The sequence below is a fragment of the Schistocerca gregaria genome, chromosome X, assembly GCF_023897955.1.
Source record: "Schistocerca gregaria isolate iqSchGreg1 chromosome X, iqSchGreg1.2, whole genome shotgun sequence".
In the NCBI taxonomy this organism is placed as follows: Eukaryota; Metazoa; Arthropoda; class Insecta; order Orthoptera; family Acrididae; genus Schistocerca; species Schistocerca gregaria.
Window position 1 is genome coordinate 371,970,116 of NC_064931.1, and position 15,738 is coordinate 371,985,853.

Genomic DNA, 15,738 nt, shown 5'->3' on the forward strand with positions numbered 1-15,738 from the left:
TCGTCGCGGCGAGACCTTTTTACGAAATTTCAGTCACCAACTTCTCTTCCGAATGCGAAAATATTTTGTTGAGCCCAACCTACATAGGTAGGAATGATCAACAAAATAAAATAAGAGAAATCAGAGCTCGAACAGAAAGGTTTAGGTGTTCGTTTTTCCCGCTCGCTGTTCGGGAGTGGAATAGTAGAGAGATAGTATGATTGTGGTTCGATGAACCCTCTGCCAAGCACTTAAATGTGAATTGCAGAGTAGTCATGTAGATGTAGATCTAGATATAGAAAAATCAGTTTAAGATTGAATTTCGTTCCTTTTCTCATTTTGATTATGGTTTGTTGACGTTTTTAGCATTTCGCTGGATCAGAGTATGATTGGTAGAAAAGACTGCTCAGTGATGGTGACTTGTACTACACTAGTGGACATCAAAATTGCTACACCAAGAAGAAATGCAGATGATAAACGCATATTCATTGGACAAATATATTATACTAGAACTGACATATGATTACATTTTCAGGCAGTTTGGGTGCATAGATCCTGAGAAATCAGTACCCGGAACAACCACCTCTGGCCGTAATAACGACACTGATATGCCTGGGCATTGAGTCAAAACAGCGTGTACAGGCACAGCTGCCCATGCAGCTTCAACACGATACCACAGTCCATCAAGAGTAGTGACTGGCGTATTGTGACGAGCCAGTTGCTCAGCCACCATTGACCAGACGTTTTCAATTGGTGAGAGATCTGGAGAATGTGCTGGCGAGGGCAGCAGTCGAACATTTTCTGTATCCAGAAAGGCAGCAGCATGGGCTCTCAGCTCGGAGACCATGGCTGCGATTACCCTAGACGCTGCATCACAGACAGGAGCGCCTGCGATGGTGTACTCAACGACGAACCTGGGTGCTATTGATACGAGGCCGTTGGGATCCAGCATGGCGTTTTGTGTTACCCTTTTGAACTCACCGATTCCATATTCTGCTAACAGTCATTGGATCTCGACCAACGCTAGAGGCAATGTTGCGATACGATAAACCGCAATCGCGATAGGCTACAATCCGACATTTACCTTCGGACCTGCAACATGCGGTCGTGCATTATCCTGCTGAAATGTAGGGTTTCGCAGGGATCGAATGAAGGGTAGAGCCACGGTTAGTAACACATCTGAAATGTAACGTCCACTGTTCAATCTGCCGTCAATGCGAACAAGAGGTGACCGAGACGTGTAACCAGTGGCATCCCATACCATGGCGATGACGAATACACGATTCCAATGTGCGTTCACCGCGATGTCGGCAAACACGGATGCGACCATCATGATGCTGTAAACAGAACTGGATTAATCCGAAAAAATGACGTTTTGCCATTCGTGCACCCAGGTTCGTCGTTGAGTACACCATCGCAGGCGCCCCTGTCTGTGATGCAGCGTCAAGGGTAATCGCAGCCATGGTCTCCGAGCTGAGAGCCCATGCTGCTGCAAACGTCGTCGAACTGTTCGTGCAGATGGTTGTTGTCTTGCAAACGTCCCCATCTGTAGACTCAGGGATCGAGACGTGTCTGCACGATCCGTTACAGCCATGCGGATAAGATGCCTGTCATCTCGACTGCTAGTGATACGAGGCCGTTGGGATCCAGCACGGCGTTTTGTGTTACCCTCTTGAACCCACCGATTCCATATTCTGCTAACAGTCATTGGATCTCGACCAACGCGAGCAGCAATGTCGCGATACGATAAACCGCAATCGCGATAGCCTACAATCCGACATTTACCATCGACATGTTGGCGAAAATACATGTCTAATCCGGAGGTACGCATAAAATATCATCCGAAATTGTGCTAAATGCTTTCTTCGAGCAGTTAGTTCATGAGGATACGCGAATAGTAAACAGTTGTGAAAACACTCTTGACCTCTAATCAATAAATAATCCTGAGCTAATAACAAGCATCACAGCCGATACAGCGATTAGTGACACACAGGTTTGTCGTAGCGAGATTGAATATCATAACCCCCAAATACTCCAAAAATAAACAAAAATATACCGATTCAAAAAAAGTAGATAAAAGTTCACATGATGCCTTCCTGAGAGACTATCTCCACTCCTTCCAAATTAACAATGTAAGTGTAGACCAGATGTGGATTGAATTCAGAGAAATAGTATCGGCAGCAATAGAGAGATTTATACCAAATAAATTAACAAACGACGGAGCTGATCCTCCTTGGTACACAAAACGGGTCAGAACACTGCAGAAATAACGAAAAAAAAATCCAAATTTAAAAGGACGCAAAATCTCACAGATAAACGATCTCTTACAGAAGCTCTAAATTTAGTGTGGACGTGAATGCGAGATGTTTATTATAGTTTCCACAGCGAAAGTTTGTCTCGAAACCTGGCAGAAAATCCAAATAGATCCTGGTCGTATGTGAAGTATGCCAGTGGCAAGACACAGTCAATGCCTTCTCTGCGTGATAGCATGGAAATACTATTGACGACAGTGCTGCAAAAGCTGAGTTACTACACACAGCCTTCCGAAATTCTTTCACCAAAGAAGATGAAGTAAATACTCCAGAATTCGAATCAAGAACAGCTGTCAACATGAGTAACACAGAAGTAGATATCCTTGGAGTAGTGAAGCAACTTAAATCACTTAATAAAAACAAGTCTTGCGATCCAGACTGTATACTAGTTAGATTCATTTCAGAGTGTGTTCATATTAATATCTCCACACTTAACAATTATATAAAACTTTTCGTTCCGTACCCAAAGACTGGAAAGTTGCGCAGATCACATTAATATTCAAGAAAGGTAGTAGCAGTAATCCTCTAAATTACAGGCCCATATCATTAGCGTCGATATCAGCAGGATTTTGGAACATAAATTTTGTTCAAACATTATGAATTACCTCGAAGAAAACGGTCTATTGACACACAGTCAACATGGGTTTAGAGAACATCGTTCCTGTGAAACACAACTAGCGCTTTACTCACATGAAGTGTTGAGTGCTATTGACAAGGGATTTCTTGATCGATTCAGTGTTTCTAGTTCTCCAGAAGGCTTTTGACACTGTACCACACAAGCGGCCTGTAGTGATATTGCGTAATTATGGAATATCGTATCAGTTATGTGACTGGATTCGTGATTTCCTGTGAGAGAGGTCACATTTCGTAGTAACTGATAGAAAGTCATCAAGTAAAACAGATGTGATTTCTGGCGTTCCCGAAGGCAGTTTTATATAGGCTCTTTTCTGTTCCTTATCTATACAAACTATTTAGGAGATAATCTGAGTAGCCGTCTTAAGTTGTTTGCAGATGATCCTGTCGTTTATCGACTAGCAAAGTCATCAGAAGATCAAAACAAATTGCAAAACGGCTTAGAAAAGATCTCTGTATGGTGCAAAAATTGGCAATTGACCCTAAATAACGGAAAGTTTGAGGTTATCCACATGAGTGCTAAAAGGAATCCCTTAAACTCCGGTTACACGATAAATCAATCAGATCTGAAGGCCGTAAATTCAACTAAATACCTAGAAATTATAATTATGAACAACTTAAACTGGAAGGAACACATAGGAAATGTAGTGAGAAAGACAAACCAAAGACTGCGCTTTGTTGGCAGGACACTTAGAAAACGTAATAGATCTACTAATGAGACTGCCTCCACTACGCTTGTCCGCTCTATTTTAGAAAACTGCTGCCCGGTGTGGGATCCTTACGAGATAGGATTAACAAAGAACATTGAGAAAGTTCAAAGAAGGGCAGCGCGTCGTATATTATCGATAAATATGGGAGAGAGTGTCACTGAAATGATACATGATTTGGGGTGGACATCATTAAAACAAATGCAGAATGTTCTCATGAAATTCCAATCACCAATTTTCCCCCCTAAAAGCGAAAATATTTTGTTGGCGCCGACCTACATTGGAAGAAACGATCATCACAATAAATAAGGGAAATCAGAGCCTGCACGGAAAAATGTAAGTGTTCGTTTTTTACGCTCGCTGTACGAGATTGGAATAATAGAGAATTATTGTGAACGTGGTTCGATGAAGTCTCTGCCAGACACTTGAATGTGATTTGCAGAGTATCGATGTAGATGTAGATGGAATGTCCCATACGTCTAACTCCAACTAGCATTCCGCGTCCAAAGTCTGTTAATTCCCGCCGTGCAGCCATAAACACGTCGGAAAGCTTTTCACATGAATCACCTGCTTAGCTGGGTGGTAACGTGGTCACATTCCATGCAAAGGGGCCCGGGTTCGATTCTCGGCCGGGTTGGAGGTTTTCTCCGCTCGTGGACTGGGTATTGTGTTATCCTCATCATCATTTCATCCTCATCAACGGAGCTCAAGTCGCCCAATGTGGCGTCGAATGAAATAGGACTTGCACCTGGCGGCCGAGCTTTTGTCACCTCAGTGGACAATGGTCGTAGAGAGATCCTAGCCAACGTGGACCAGACACGAATGTCTTAAGTTGTCAATAATAGTCGATTTCAAACCCGACAAGAACGTCTGTTGTCAGTGAATACAAATCCATGTCAATCAGTTTCCGAGCGAACATTGCGAAGCGGTTTGCATACAACCGGCATCTGGAGTCAGGTACGCCACGTAAGGTCATTTCTCACAGTGGCCGATAAAGTTACATGTCTTAGAACTTATCACACAACGCAAAAACTGAACGTAACTGACCAGAGGAGTGCAGTGTGGTCCAACGAGACGTGATTTTCCCTCTTTTCAAATTATACAATGCGTCGAGTGCAGCGACGTCCAAATGAAGCGTTTAGTCCGCAATGTGTTAAAGGTGTATTTCAGGTCGGAGGTGATTCTGTAATGTTTTGGGTTGTTTTCGCATCGTAACTTGCACCTACTGATTCTGGTATAATAATGCCGTGTGACGAGGGCCTCCCGTGGGGTACACCATTCGTATGGTGCAAGTCTTTCTATTTGACGCCACTTCAGCGATTTGCTCGTCGATGGGGATAAAATGATGACGATTTTGACAACACAACACCCAGTCCCTGGGCGGAGAAAATCTACGACCCAGCCGGGAATCGAACCCGGGCCCTTTGGATTGACAGTCGGTCGCGCTGACCACTTTTTGGTCTCCTTCCTCCCCTTCAACCCGTCCTTTACGCTCGCCAGTTTTTGCCTTCTCGGCCCGGCTTCTCCGCCTTTAAAGAATGAATGTAACTTGATGATGTGGAAACACGCTTCTTCTGAACGACAAACGAAGTATGCCCCTTCTGTTGCCTTTGTTTGCAACATGGCTTGCATAAAAATAAATGTACATTCCATTGAGAAAGCAGTCACATAATTGTTATGGAAATGTAACTGCATCTGTAAATTTCGTTCTCCGTGCGTGGAAAAACGGAAAGAAGCAAACTCATTATTGCTGATAAGTAAAATTTCCTTCTTCAGAAGGTAATGAAGTAAAATAGGCTTCTTCTGCTTGATTTTACACATAATTAACATAAATGTGTCTTCTTGTGAAAAGAAAAGGAAAGAAAGACAGAAACTAAATAAAGGGTGTATACCAGTTTCATCACTGTGCTTCCCCCAAAACAAAGTAATAAGTACACTTAGGCTTAACTGGTCTATACTGATGATCTTTTCTGATTACTTTCTGTTGGAAATCCTCCTCCTGGTACGTGAAGTATAAACTTTAACCAAAAATCATTCGTCTAATATACGAAATGCTTGGATGTGTAATGTAAATTACGCATTTCTATTGGTTACAGTACTCTTTTAGTTAAAAAAATTGCGTAATTTTCTTTGTGTTTTTTATTACACATCAACTTAGGTGCTCAATTGTAAGGTATACCCAGAAGTCCTCCCTACTGCTTGATTCTTTTGTTAGGATGTAATGCAACGTTTGGCCTTTCAACCAGTTAATTGCGTTTCGTTCTGTTTTAGGGTAAGGTATACCGTCAGGGTTTAAAAATTCAGCAGTCGTAACGGCACTGGGCGTAGTTCTGCTGACGCTCGCTATCTTTTGTCTTATGTGGAGCCATATTTCTTTTACCCTGTCACACAGCAATCTATGCTCTTCGGTATCTGGTATATTACATAATGGACACAGCGGTGACTCAGCCAATCAAATAGAGGAGGGAAGTTTAGAGTTCGTCGTAATTTTTCTGTTTACAGCAAAGTACCAGGTCGATTTGACATACGTCGGCAGGTTCCGGCAGTGAATATTTTCCCATATTGTTTCCCAGTTATAACAAGGATACTTCTGTTCTACGTCGTTTCTGGGTTTGTCTTTCATCAAGTTATTGTAAAGTTCTTTTACTTTCATGATGTCTTTTTCAGGAATCCTTGCCTGTATGTAGCTGTATTCTACGAAAAAGTATTTCAAGTGGTGTAGTCCGATGGGTATGTGTTGGACATTTATAGGAGCACTGACGTCAGCAGGAGCTATTTGGTTTAACAAATGTGCACCAAGGGTACCACTTGGTTCTCTCCATTGTTTGTATGTGGTAGCAAGGCATAAGGCTTGCGCTTTTTTGCTGACATCGGTGAGATTTAACCCACCACATTTCGTAGGGAGCATCATAATGTCATATTTGACTTTGAGAATACGTCCGCGGCTCACAAAGTGTCCTACTGCAGATGCGATGCTTTTCAACAAAGTCCAGGTGGTGGCAGAACTTGTGCTACATAATTAACTTTGGTTGTGATGTATACAATTGCCCCTGTTACTTTTTGAAGTTCATCGAGTTTCCTAATGCTATGTGCTTGTACAGAGGCGCGTATGCTGTTAAGTAATTTTCGATAATTCGCAGCAATTGTGTGCTTGATATTTCTTTTAAAACCTATGCCGAGACATTTCATGGTTACAAGCTCGCGTCCCAATTCCTCGGCCGATGTTGAAAATCCCCGACTTTGTTCTATTACGTTTTGCACCAGATGCCTGTTCATATTTTGTTACTGTTCGTAGCGCGCTCTGTGCTTCAGCGGCATTCACGACTAGGAAGCCAACATCATCAGCGTACGCCTTGCACACGATCTTTTCTCCATGTATTTGTAGTCCTTGTAGATGTTTCATAAGGGAGGCAAGCAGGGGCTCGATGGCGATGGCGAAGAGTGCCATTGACATTGGACACCCTTGCCTAATGGAGCTGGTGACGTCAATCGGGCGGCTAATGTCCCCATTGATGACAAATCTGGCTGAGTTGTTTGTTAATGTATTTCTTACTACCGCAATGAAGCTATGTGGGAAGCCCATTGCGCTCATGGTGCGGAGGAGAAAACTATGATTAACCCTGTCGAACGCTTTATCAAAGTCGAGTGAGATGAGTGTACATTTTATTTTGCAGACGTCGGCCGTTGAGATTAGGTCCCTGTAATCACAGAGGGTCTGGAGAATTCTTCTGTCTTTGCCCACACTTGTTTGATAATTGCCAGTGACGCTGGTCATTGTGGTTTGCAGCCTGCGAGCGAGGATGCGGCCAAAGATTTTGTAATCGCTGCTTAAAAGCGTAATTGGCCTCACAGCGCTTACAGATTTCGTAGTGGTAGTTTTTGGCACTAACACTACGAGTCCCTCACGAAATTCTTTCGGTATGTCATTTTCAGGGTTTAGCAGTTCGTTGCAGATGGGAGTAAACTTGCCTTTTACGAGGCCACTGAATCTGCGATAAAATTCTGCCGGAATTCCATCTGCCCCTGGAGCCTTATTTTACGTGCTTCTATATATAGCTTCTTCAACGTTTTCTTCAGTCACTTGCGAGATGAGAGTTTGTGCTTCCGCGTGGCATACTTTTCCCTGTAGGTTGATCATTAACTCATCTTGAAACTGTTCGTCAACCGGTTGACTAGACATTAAGGATTCAAAATGCTGTACGATTGCCTCTTTAATCTCTCTTTACTTCGTCAGCTTCCTTCCATCATCAGTTGTTATTTCAGATTATATCTTGTGAGACGCCCTTTCGCTTTCACGAATGACATGATAAATGGAAGTGACCTCGTGCTGTGCTATATTCTGGGCACGCGACCTTATTTGGTAGCCTTCCAGTTGTTTACGCCGTAGTGCTAAAAATTTTGCTTTAATTTTGTTAATTCTTTCGTAGTTGTCCGCAACTATTCCATCGGACGTGTACAAATCCCTTACACATTGAAAGTAAAATTCTATAGTTGATTTGTACCAAAAGCTTTTGTCTTTTGAGTAGTTTATGAAAAACCTCCGTATTTTAGGTTTGGCATGTTTCAGCCACCAGTCAGTGCCAGAGTTGTACGAGCTAAATTTGCTTTCACACTCTCACCATACCTTGTAAAATGCCTCCTGACAAGCATTATCTTCCAGATGTGACACGTTGAGCTTCCATGTGCCTCTACCTCGGAAGGTCCCTTGTTTCATCAGATTGATTGTGCATATGTATGCAGCATGATCCGAAAAAACGGTAGGCCATACTTCGGACTGCAAAATGAGGTGTTTCAAATTGTGCGTTACATATATCCTGTCGAGGCGGCTCGCCGAGTGACTTGTGGCGTTGGGGGAAGCCAGGGGCTGCACCGTGCATATGTTCCCATGAGTCTATTAGTCTTAAGTCATTAACTATACGTTCAGTTCAGTACACTTGTTGAAATTGGGAGGTTGGTCTTTGGCATGCAAAACACAGTTAAAAATCTCCTCCCAGGATAAGGTGTTCATATCAAGTTCCAAATAGTGGGACAATTTCTTCTTTAAAGAACTCCGTTCTGCGCTGTCTGCTACTGGATCCTGAAGGGGCATACACGTTAATGAGTCGTATTTTGTTTATTGTGGCCGCTATGCTTTTACTGTTTGGTAGTTTTACTACATCTTGGACTACTATGCCCTCCTTTGTGAGCAGAGCTGTGCCCATTTCCGCTCCATGCCCTGGGTTTGTAATGGCGTTAAAGACAGGTACGTCACCAAGCTCAATGTCTGTCACTTCTTGTAAAAGTATAATGTCACTGTCAGAAGCATATATAAAATCTTTTAAGTTCTGTAGTTTAAAGGAACTATGAATCTTATTAAGGTTTACTGTCGCGATTTTGTATGCTTGTATGTCAGACATTCTTCGTTCTACTTGATCTAACTTTAAAAAACATTGTTCTGTTTTGTCTCGCTTTAACACCCATTTTAATAATATTCACCGGTAGCAAATGTTTCAGTGGTGTGTCCTTGTTCTTTACAATGTTCGTTCGCGGAGACGTCTTCGTTGAAGAAATCATCCACCTGTGGGGCTAGCTTACAGTCTGTCTTAGTTTCTGAAACTTCTGTCATTTCTGCGTCGGCATTGTTATGGTCGCTTTCGTCTGCCCAGCTGGTTGAGGTTGTCGTCGTGGGTGGGACGAGTGAAGCTTCAAGAGGGTGACTCGTTTCTTGGGGGTGGTTGGATGCTTTCTTTGTTGGTTTTCCTTGGACGTCTCGTTTTTCCAGAGCAGAAGGGGAACGCTCCTCAGAAACTGGCGTCGCTTTCATGTTGCTATAGATCTGTTGGCTTAAGGTACTACCTATTTCCTTCTCTTTTCGTCGGAGTGTGGGAGCTGTCTCCTCTGCACCTTTGCGCGCCAGCCGGCGTTTCTTATTTTTCTTTGGAGAATTACCTCTCGACGGACTTTCTTCAGTATCCAAGTTAGTGTCGCTTTCCTGCAAGGTGTGTCGGTCTTCAACTTCCGGCGGATCTGTTGCCTTTACTGTTGCAGGTGCCTGTTGTGGTGGAACTTCAACTGTTTCCGTAGATTGGCGGGACTCTTGTAGGTCGTCAGACATGACGGTACTGAAGTCCATCGGAATTTTAGTGTCTGGAGAATTTGTATTTGCACACGATTCAGGGGCTGAGGAAGCACTCGGCCGTTCGCGTGCCACGGCGGCGAAGTTCCTGGCAGTGTTGTCATCGCCGGTGGCCTGGCGGCCTCGCCGGCCGGGAGCTGTGCAACGCGCCGCTGTATACATTCTGCGCGAACGTGCCCAGGCTTGTTACAGGCGGCACAGGTTCGCGGTTGGTCGTCATCAATTACAATCCCTCTATATCCGCAGACATTGATGTACGACGGTATGTGCTTTTGTAACTCTACGCGAAGCTGCCGTACGCCATTTAGTACTGGGAATTTATGCGCGCTTGACAATTTCTCGGCAAAGTTGCTGAGCACTTTCCCGAAGAGAGAAATTACAGCATTAATTTTGTCTGTTCTAATCTCAAAAGGCAGCTCGAAGATGCGAATTGTGCGAATGCCAAAACCAGCATGTGTAACGGTGACTTCACCAACGTTTCCATCTGAGTGCTTAAATTTCATGACACCTCCGGAAGACTCAACTATTTTCTCGCACAACTCGGAACTTCTCATTTTAACAAACACGACACAAGCTACAATCGACAGGTGGATCCGAATTACATCATTAAAGGAGAGCTTCACATCTTCTTCTAACCAATTTTCTACTTCAAACGACTTGGGTCTGGCATATCGAGGATCAAAGGTAAGTTTCAACGTATCTTTTCGACTTGATTGAGCCATCACTGCATGCTACTCATTACTTCTCGAAGTGTTCTATAAACAGAGTTTTAAGCCGCAGCAAGCGCAAGACTTACCACGCGGAAGCACAGACGGCGCAGCGCACAGCACACTACGTCCTACCTCCACGCCATCCACCGGCGAACTGATCACTCGGGGCGGACACTGATTCTGCTTATTGTGACCATGAACCAGGATGTTGATTTAAACATTACCAGTGATCAAAAGTCGTCCTTTCTTCTAAATCTTCCTTCACGCATACGTTCCGGGTTTGACCAACAGTTATGCACCCTACCGCACCTCCTCTGGACCGCTAAATCAGCTCATTTGTAATCATTTTCGATTATACGTTGTAAGGTGTCAGGCAAATCCAACACCTTCCATGAAAACCCTGACATGATAAGCAAATCCTGTAGTATGTCACATAGCTCCGAATAACACCTTCCATGAAAACCCTGACATGATAAGCAAATCCTGTAGTATGTCACATAGCTCCGAATAAATCGTGACATTAAATTAACCAAAGTAATACGAGTAACGAGTGAGCAAATGGAATACCACAGACTAACACAAGAATGCCTAAATGCATGTTGTACCTTCCCACCGTGAGACAGACGCAGTTCCGAGGGGAGAAACGAGAACAGAAGCCGAGAGCAGAACCGTGTTAAGCTAGAAGGCCCTACGATAAGGGACGGGCTGGACACCCACGTCGGCAGCCTACCGCTAAGACTACCACCCGCACGTTTTAGCGTGAGACTTTTCAGCGTCTCTGTTACGTCAATGACCACCCCCCAGCCCATATGAAAAGCTAGAGCCCTCCAGAAGAACAGTATAGATTTTACAATAACACTAAAAGGACCACACCAGCTGCAAGTTTTAGCGTGAGACTTTTTCGCGCCTCTGTTACATTGCAAACTTTAAAAACATTGCCCCACCACGAAAAGTATAACGTTTCTCATTGGATAGAAAGAATTTTTGTAGGCGGAGCTTAAGGTTAACATTGAGACCCTGATTGGTCAGATGAAAACACAGCCAGATAGTTTTTTTAAACCAACTTCGGTAAATGGTAGTAAGGAGAAGTTAGGAGAGAGTTGCTTCCGAGACGGCGAGGTGAGCGGAGCTGTGCTGCCAGCCGCCCCCTGACGAACACCGACAAGGTAATGAACACACGCGATGCCGCATAACAGCGCATAAAGCTTCACTCAGAACTGCAGAAGTCTAATCTGTTACACCCCCTTTTTGCGTAATACTAGTGTCGATCCTCAATTAAAGCTCATGGTGTTCACATTTGCCACTTGAAGTAAAAATCTGAAACGCGATAATTTCTGTTATATAGTTCTTGAGAAGCCACATCAGCCAATGTAATTTACGACAAGTTAGATAAGTAATTAAAGATAATTGAGGCTCATTGTAGACCATTTTGATAGTTTTCTCTTTTGTGAAACTTAATTTAAACCTAGATTATAGATGTGATTTGGCATAGGTCATCCTTCGATCCATTGTTGAACTTGGAAACCCACTCAGGGAATATTCGTTCACATTTTTGTTGAACGCAGTTGGTTTTTATTATCCTGTATTAAAACATTTCCTTTTATCAATAGTGCAATTTATAAACAATGTTTTGTGAGTAGAATAAAATTTCCAATGGTAAACGTAACTGCGTTTTCGACGTTATTTTACCATCTAACTAAAAATAGGAAAGCCTTGAACCCCTTCCACTAAATTTAGTTAGTATTAAGATTCTTTTACAGGGAGTGCAGAGGAGCTGACGCTGAAATCATTAAGTATTTGGTTATATCATCGCTAGTCTCACTGAACTCTTCTGAATTCTACATGTCATGTGTGGTCTGGCGTCTCCTTACCAGCAACAGGTCCCAGGTTCAAACTAGACGCTCAGAGCGTCGTTGCGCGAAAGTGGTAGGGAGACACGATATAGAACAACAAACACCACGCAGAATGTTAGAACGTAATTCCTTATTTATTTCATGAGATTATTTCAGCTCATTTATTCTCATGTGCTTTATAACACAGCGTACGATTCAGAGGAGAAGTGCCACATGTCAAGATGCTGTAATGTCAAAACGCAAACTTGCTCACTTACAGCAACCAGGAATGCATCTTATGTTGACTGAATTCTATGAAGCCATTGGCGGATTTGGAGTTTTCGCCTTCCGCAGTTACACCACTGGACTGAGTGTAGACGGAGTGCACCCGAACTCCACTGACAAAATTTGGAAGGTTATTCAGGGATATTTTCTGATTATTTTGGTATGAGGAGCCCGTGATCTCCGGTGGCTCGCCACACAATAATAAATTTGCCATGATTTATTTGGTTGTTACCTCACTTCCCTTGTTTCCTGTGAAATTCCTTCACAGTAGTGAAAAAGCCTGTAATATGCGATCACAAATAGGTACGACACAAAACGCAGAGCTAGGGAACAGCACTCGAACATAACTCTAACTGTGGTTGGTGTCAAAAGAGGGGCAACTGAGTGTAGAGTGGTTGTACCGCTCTTATATTGCTCTCAGTTAACCCAGACACGAAGTGCATCTTGATCAACTCTTCAGCAGTAAACATACACTAGAAAGTCAAACCCGAGACAGAGCCACGCAATACTGAAAGAAAACTTGGGGGCGACATGTTGAGTGTTGTCAACAAGTACCCTGAGTGCAGTAAATACGTTTGTTTAGAAACTAGACATACAAGGTCGATATTTGAGTCGTTGTGTAAACATTTTCTGACTCAGTATCTATATCAAGACGAATGGGGTTCGAAATCAACGAAATGCAATTATTCTGTGGGGAGCCACCAGAGACCACAGGTCCCTTATACTCAGAAAATACCCCTGAACCAGCTCCTAAATTTTCTACGTGAAGTTCGGGTTCACAATGTATTATCCGTCAGGAACAATCTTTTTTAAAATCGTGGCTAAACGGTAAATCATTGACTGTAATTTTTAAAGGGATATCAGAGCTCACACCCATGGAAATACACTGCCGAAAAATACACTCCTGGAAATGGAAAAAAGAACACATTGACACCGGTGTGTCAGACCCACCATACTTGCTCCGGACACTGAGAGAGGGCTGTACAAGCAATGATCACACGCACGGCACAGCGGACACACCAGGAACCGCGGTCTTGGCCGTCGAATGGCGCTAGCTGCGCAGCATTTGTGCACCGCCGCCGTCAGTGTCAGCCAGTTTGCCGTGGCATACGGAGCTCCATCGCAGTCTTTAACACTGGTAGCATGCCGCGACAGCGTGGACGTGAACCGTATGTGCAGTTGACGGACTTTGAGCGAGGGCGTATAGTGGGCATGCGGGAGGCCGGGTGGACGTACCACCGAATTGCTCAACACGTGGGGCGTGAGGTCTCCACAGTACATCGATGTTGTCGCCAGTGGTCGGCGGAAGGTGCACGTGCCCGTCGACCTGGGACCGGACCGCAGCGACGCACGGATGCCCGCCAAGACCGTAGGATTCTACGCAGTGCCGTAGGGGACCGCACCGCCACTTCCCAGCAAATTAGGGACACTGTTGCTCCTGGGGTATCGGCGAGGACCATTCGCAACCGCCTCCATGAAGCTGGGCTACGGTTTCGCACACCGTTAGGCCGTCTTCCGCTCACGCCCCAACATCGTGCAGCCCGCCTCCAGTGGTGTCGCGACAGGCGTGAATGGAGGGACGAATGGAGACGTGTCGTCTTCAGCGATGAGAGTCGCTTCTGCCTTGGTGCCAATGATGGTCGTATGCGTGTTTGGCGCCGTGCAGGTGAGCGCCACAATCAGGACTGCATACGACCGAGGCACACAGGGCCAACACCCGGCATCATGGTGTGGGGAGCGATCTCCTACACTGGCCGTACACCTCTGGTGATCGTCGAGGGGACACTGAATAGTGCACGTTACATCCAAACCGTCATCGAACCCATCGTTCTACCATTCCTAGACCGGCAAGGGAACTTGCTGTTCCAACAGGACAATGCACGTCCGCATGTATCCCGTGCCACCCAACGTGCTCTAGAAGGTGTAAGTCAACTACCCTGGCCAGCAAGATCTGTCCCCCATTGAGCATGTTTGGGACTGGATGAAGCGTCGTCTCACGCAGTCTGCACGTCCAGCACGAACGCTGGTCCAACTGAGGCGCCAGGTGGAAATGGCATGGCAAGCCGTTGCACAGGACTACATCCAGCATCTCTACGATCGTCTCCATGGGAGAATAGCAGCCTGCATTGCTGCGAAAGGTGGATATACACTGTACTAGTGCCGACATTGTGCATGCTCTGTTGCCTGTGTCTATGTGCCTGTGGTTCTGTCAGTGTGATCATGTGATGTATCTGACCCCAGGAATGTGTCAAAAAAGTTTCCCCTTCCTGGGACAATGAATTCACGGTGTTCTTATTTCAATTTCCAGGAGTGTATTTTTACAACTGGAAACACAACGTCACTTCTGATCTGATGACGGCATATGCCACTAGAGGATAGGAGGCATACTAATAATTGTCTCAATATAGTCCGACCACACATAGCGTAGTGGCATAGCTACCAGAGCGCCATCTGTCTCTATCCTTTAATAGGAGATTTTCACAGCCAGAAGCTTCACTGTATGCAAACATGCGAAGCAAGCACGCAAACATGCCACAGAGACGCACTCGTGCTTCCTACAGCCATCTGAGAGAGTTTCAAAGGGGTAAAATTGTGGCCCTCCGAGTAGCGGGATGGTCATTTAGAAGAATTGTCACACAATTTGTACGAGATACGTCAGTTGTGCAACGATGTTGGAATCATTGGCCAATTGAACATTCTCACACGCATAGGTGAGGTTCTGGACGTCCACGCAGCACAAACGTCTGCCAGGATCGTCGTATTGTAAGGGCAGCAGTGGCAGATCGTACAGCTACCGCAGCACAGATAAGAGGGCTTGTGAGCCCAGACGTGTCAACACGAGCTGTTGCCAACCGGTCATTAGCCATGGGACTACAGGCACGCACACATCTCTAGCCCGTCTTCCACTCGCGCTACAGCATCGATGTGCATCGCTTGACTGGTGCCGTCAGAGGATCACTTGGAAGATGGAATGGCGGGTCGCGGTTTTCAGCGGTAGAAGCAGATTGTGCCCGCACACAAGTGCTGGTCATTTGCGCATACGACGCAGACTTGGTGAACGCTGTCCCATAGAGTGCATTCGTCCAATGCCCCAATCCGAGCCCTATGTTTATGGATGCAATAAGCTACAGCTCTGGTTCACCTCTGGTGTTTCTGGAGGGGACG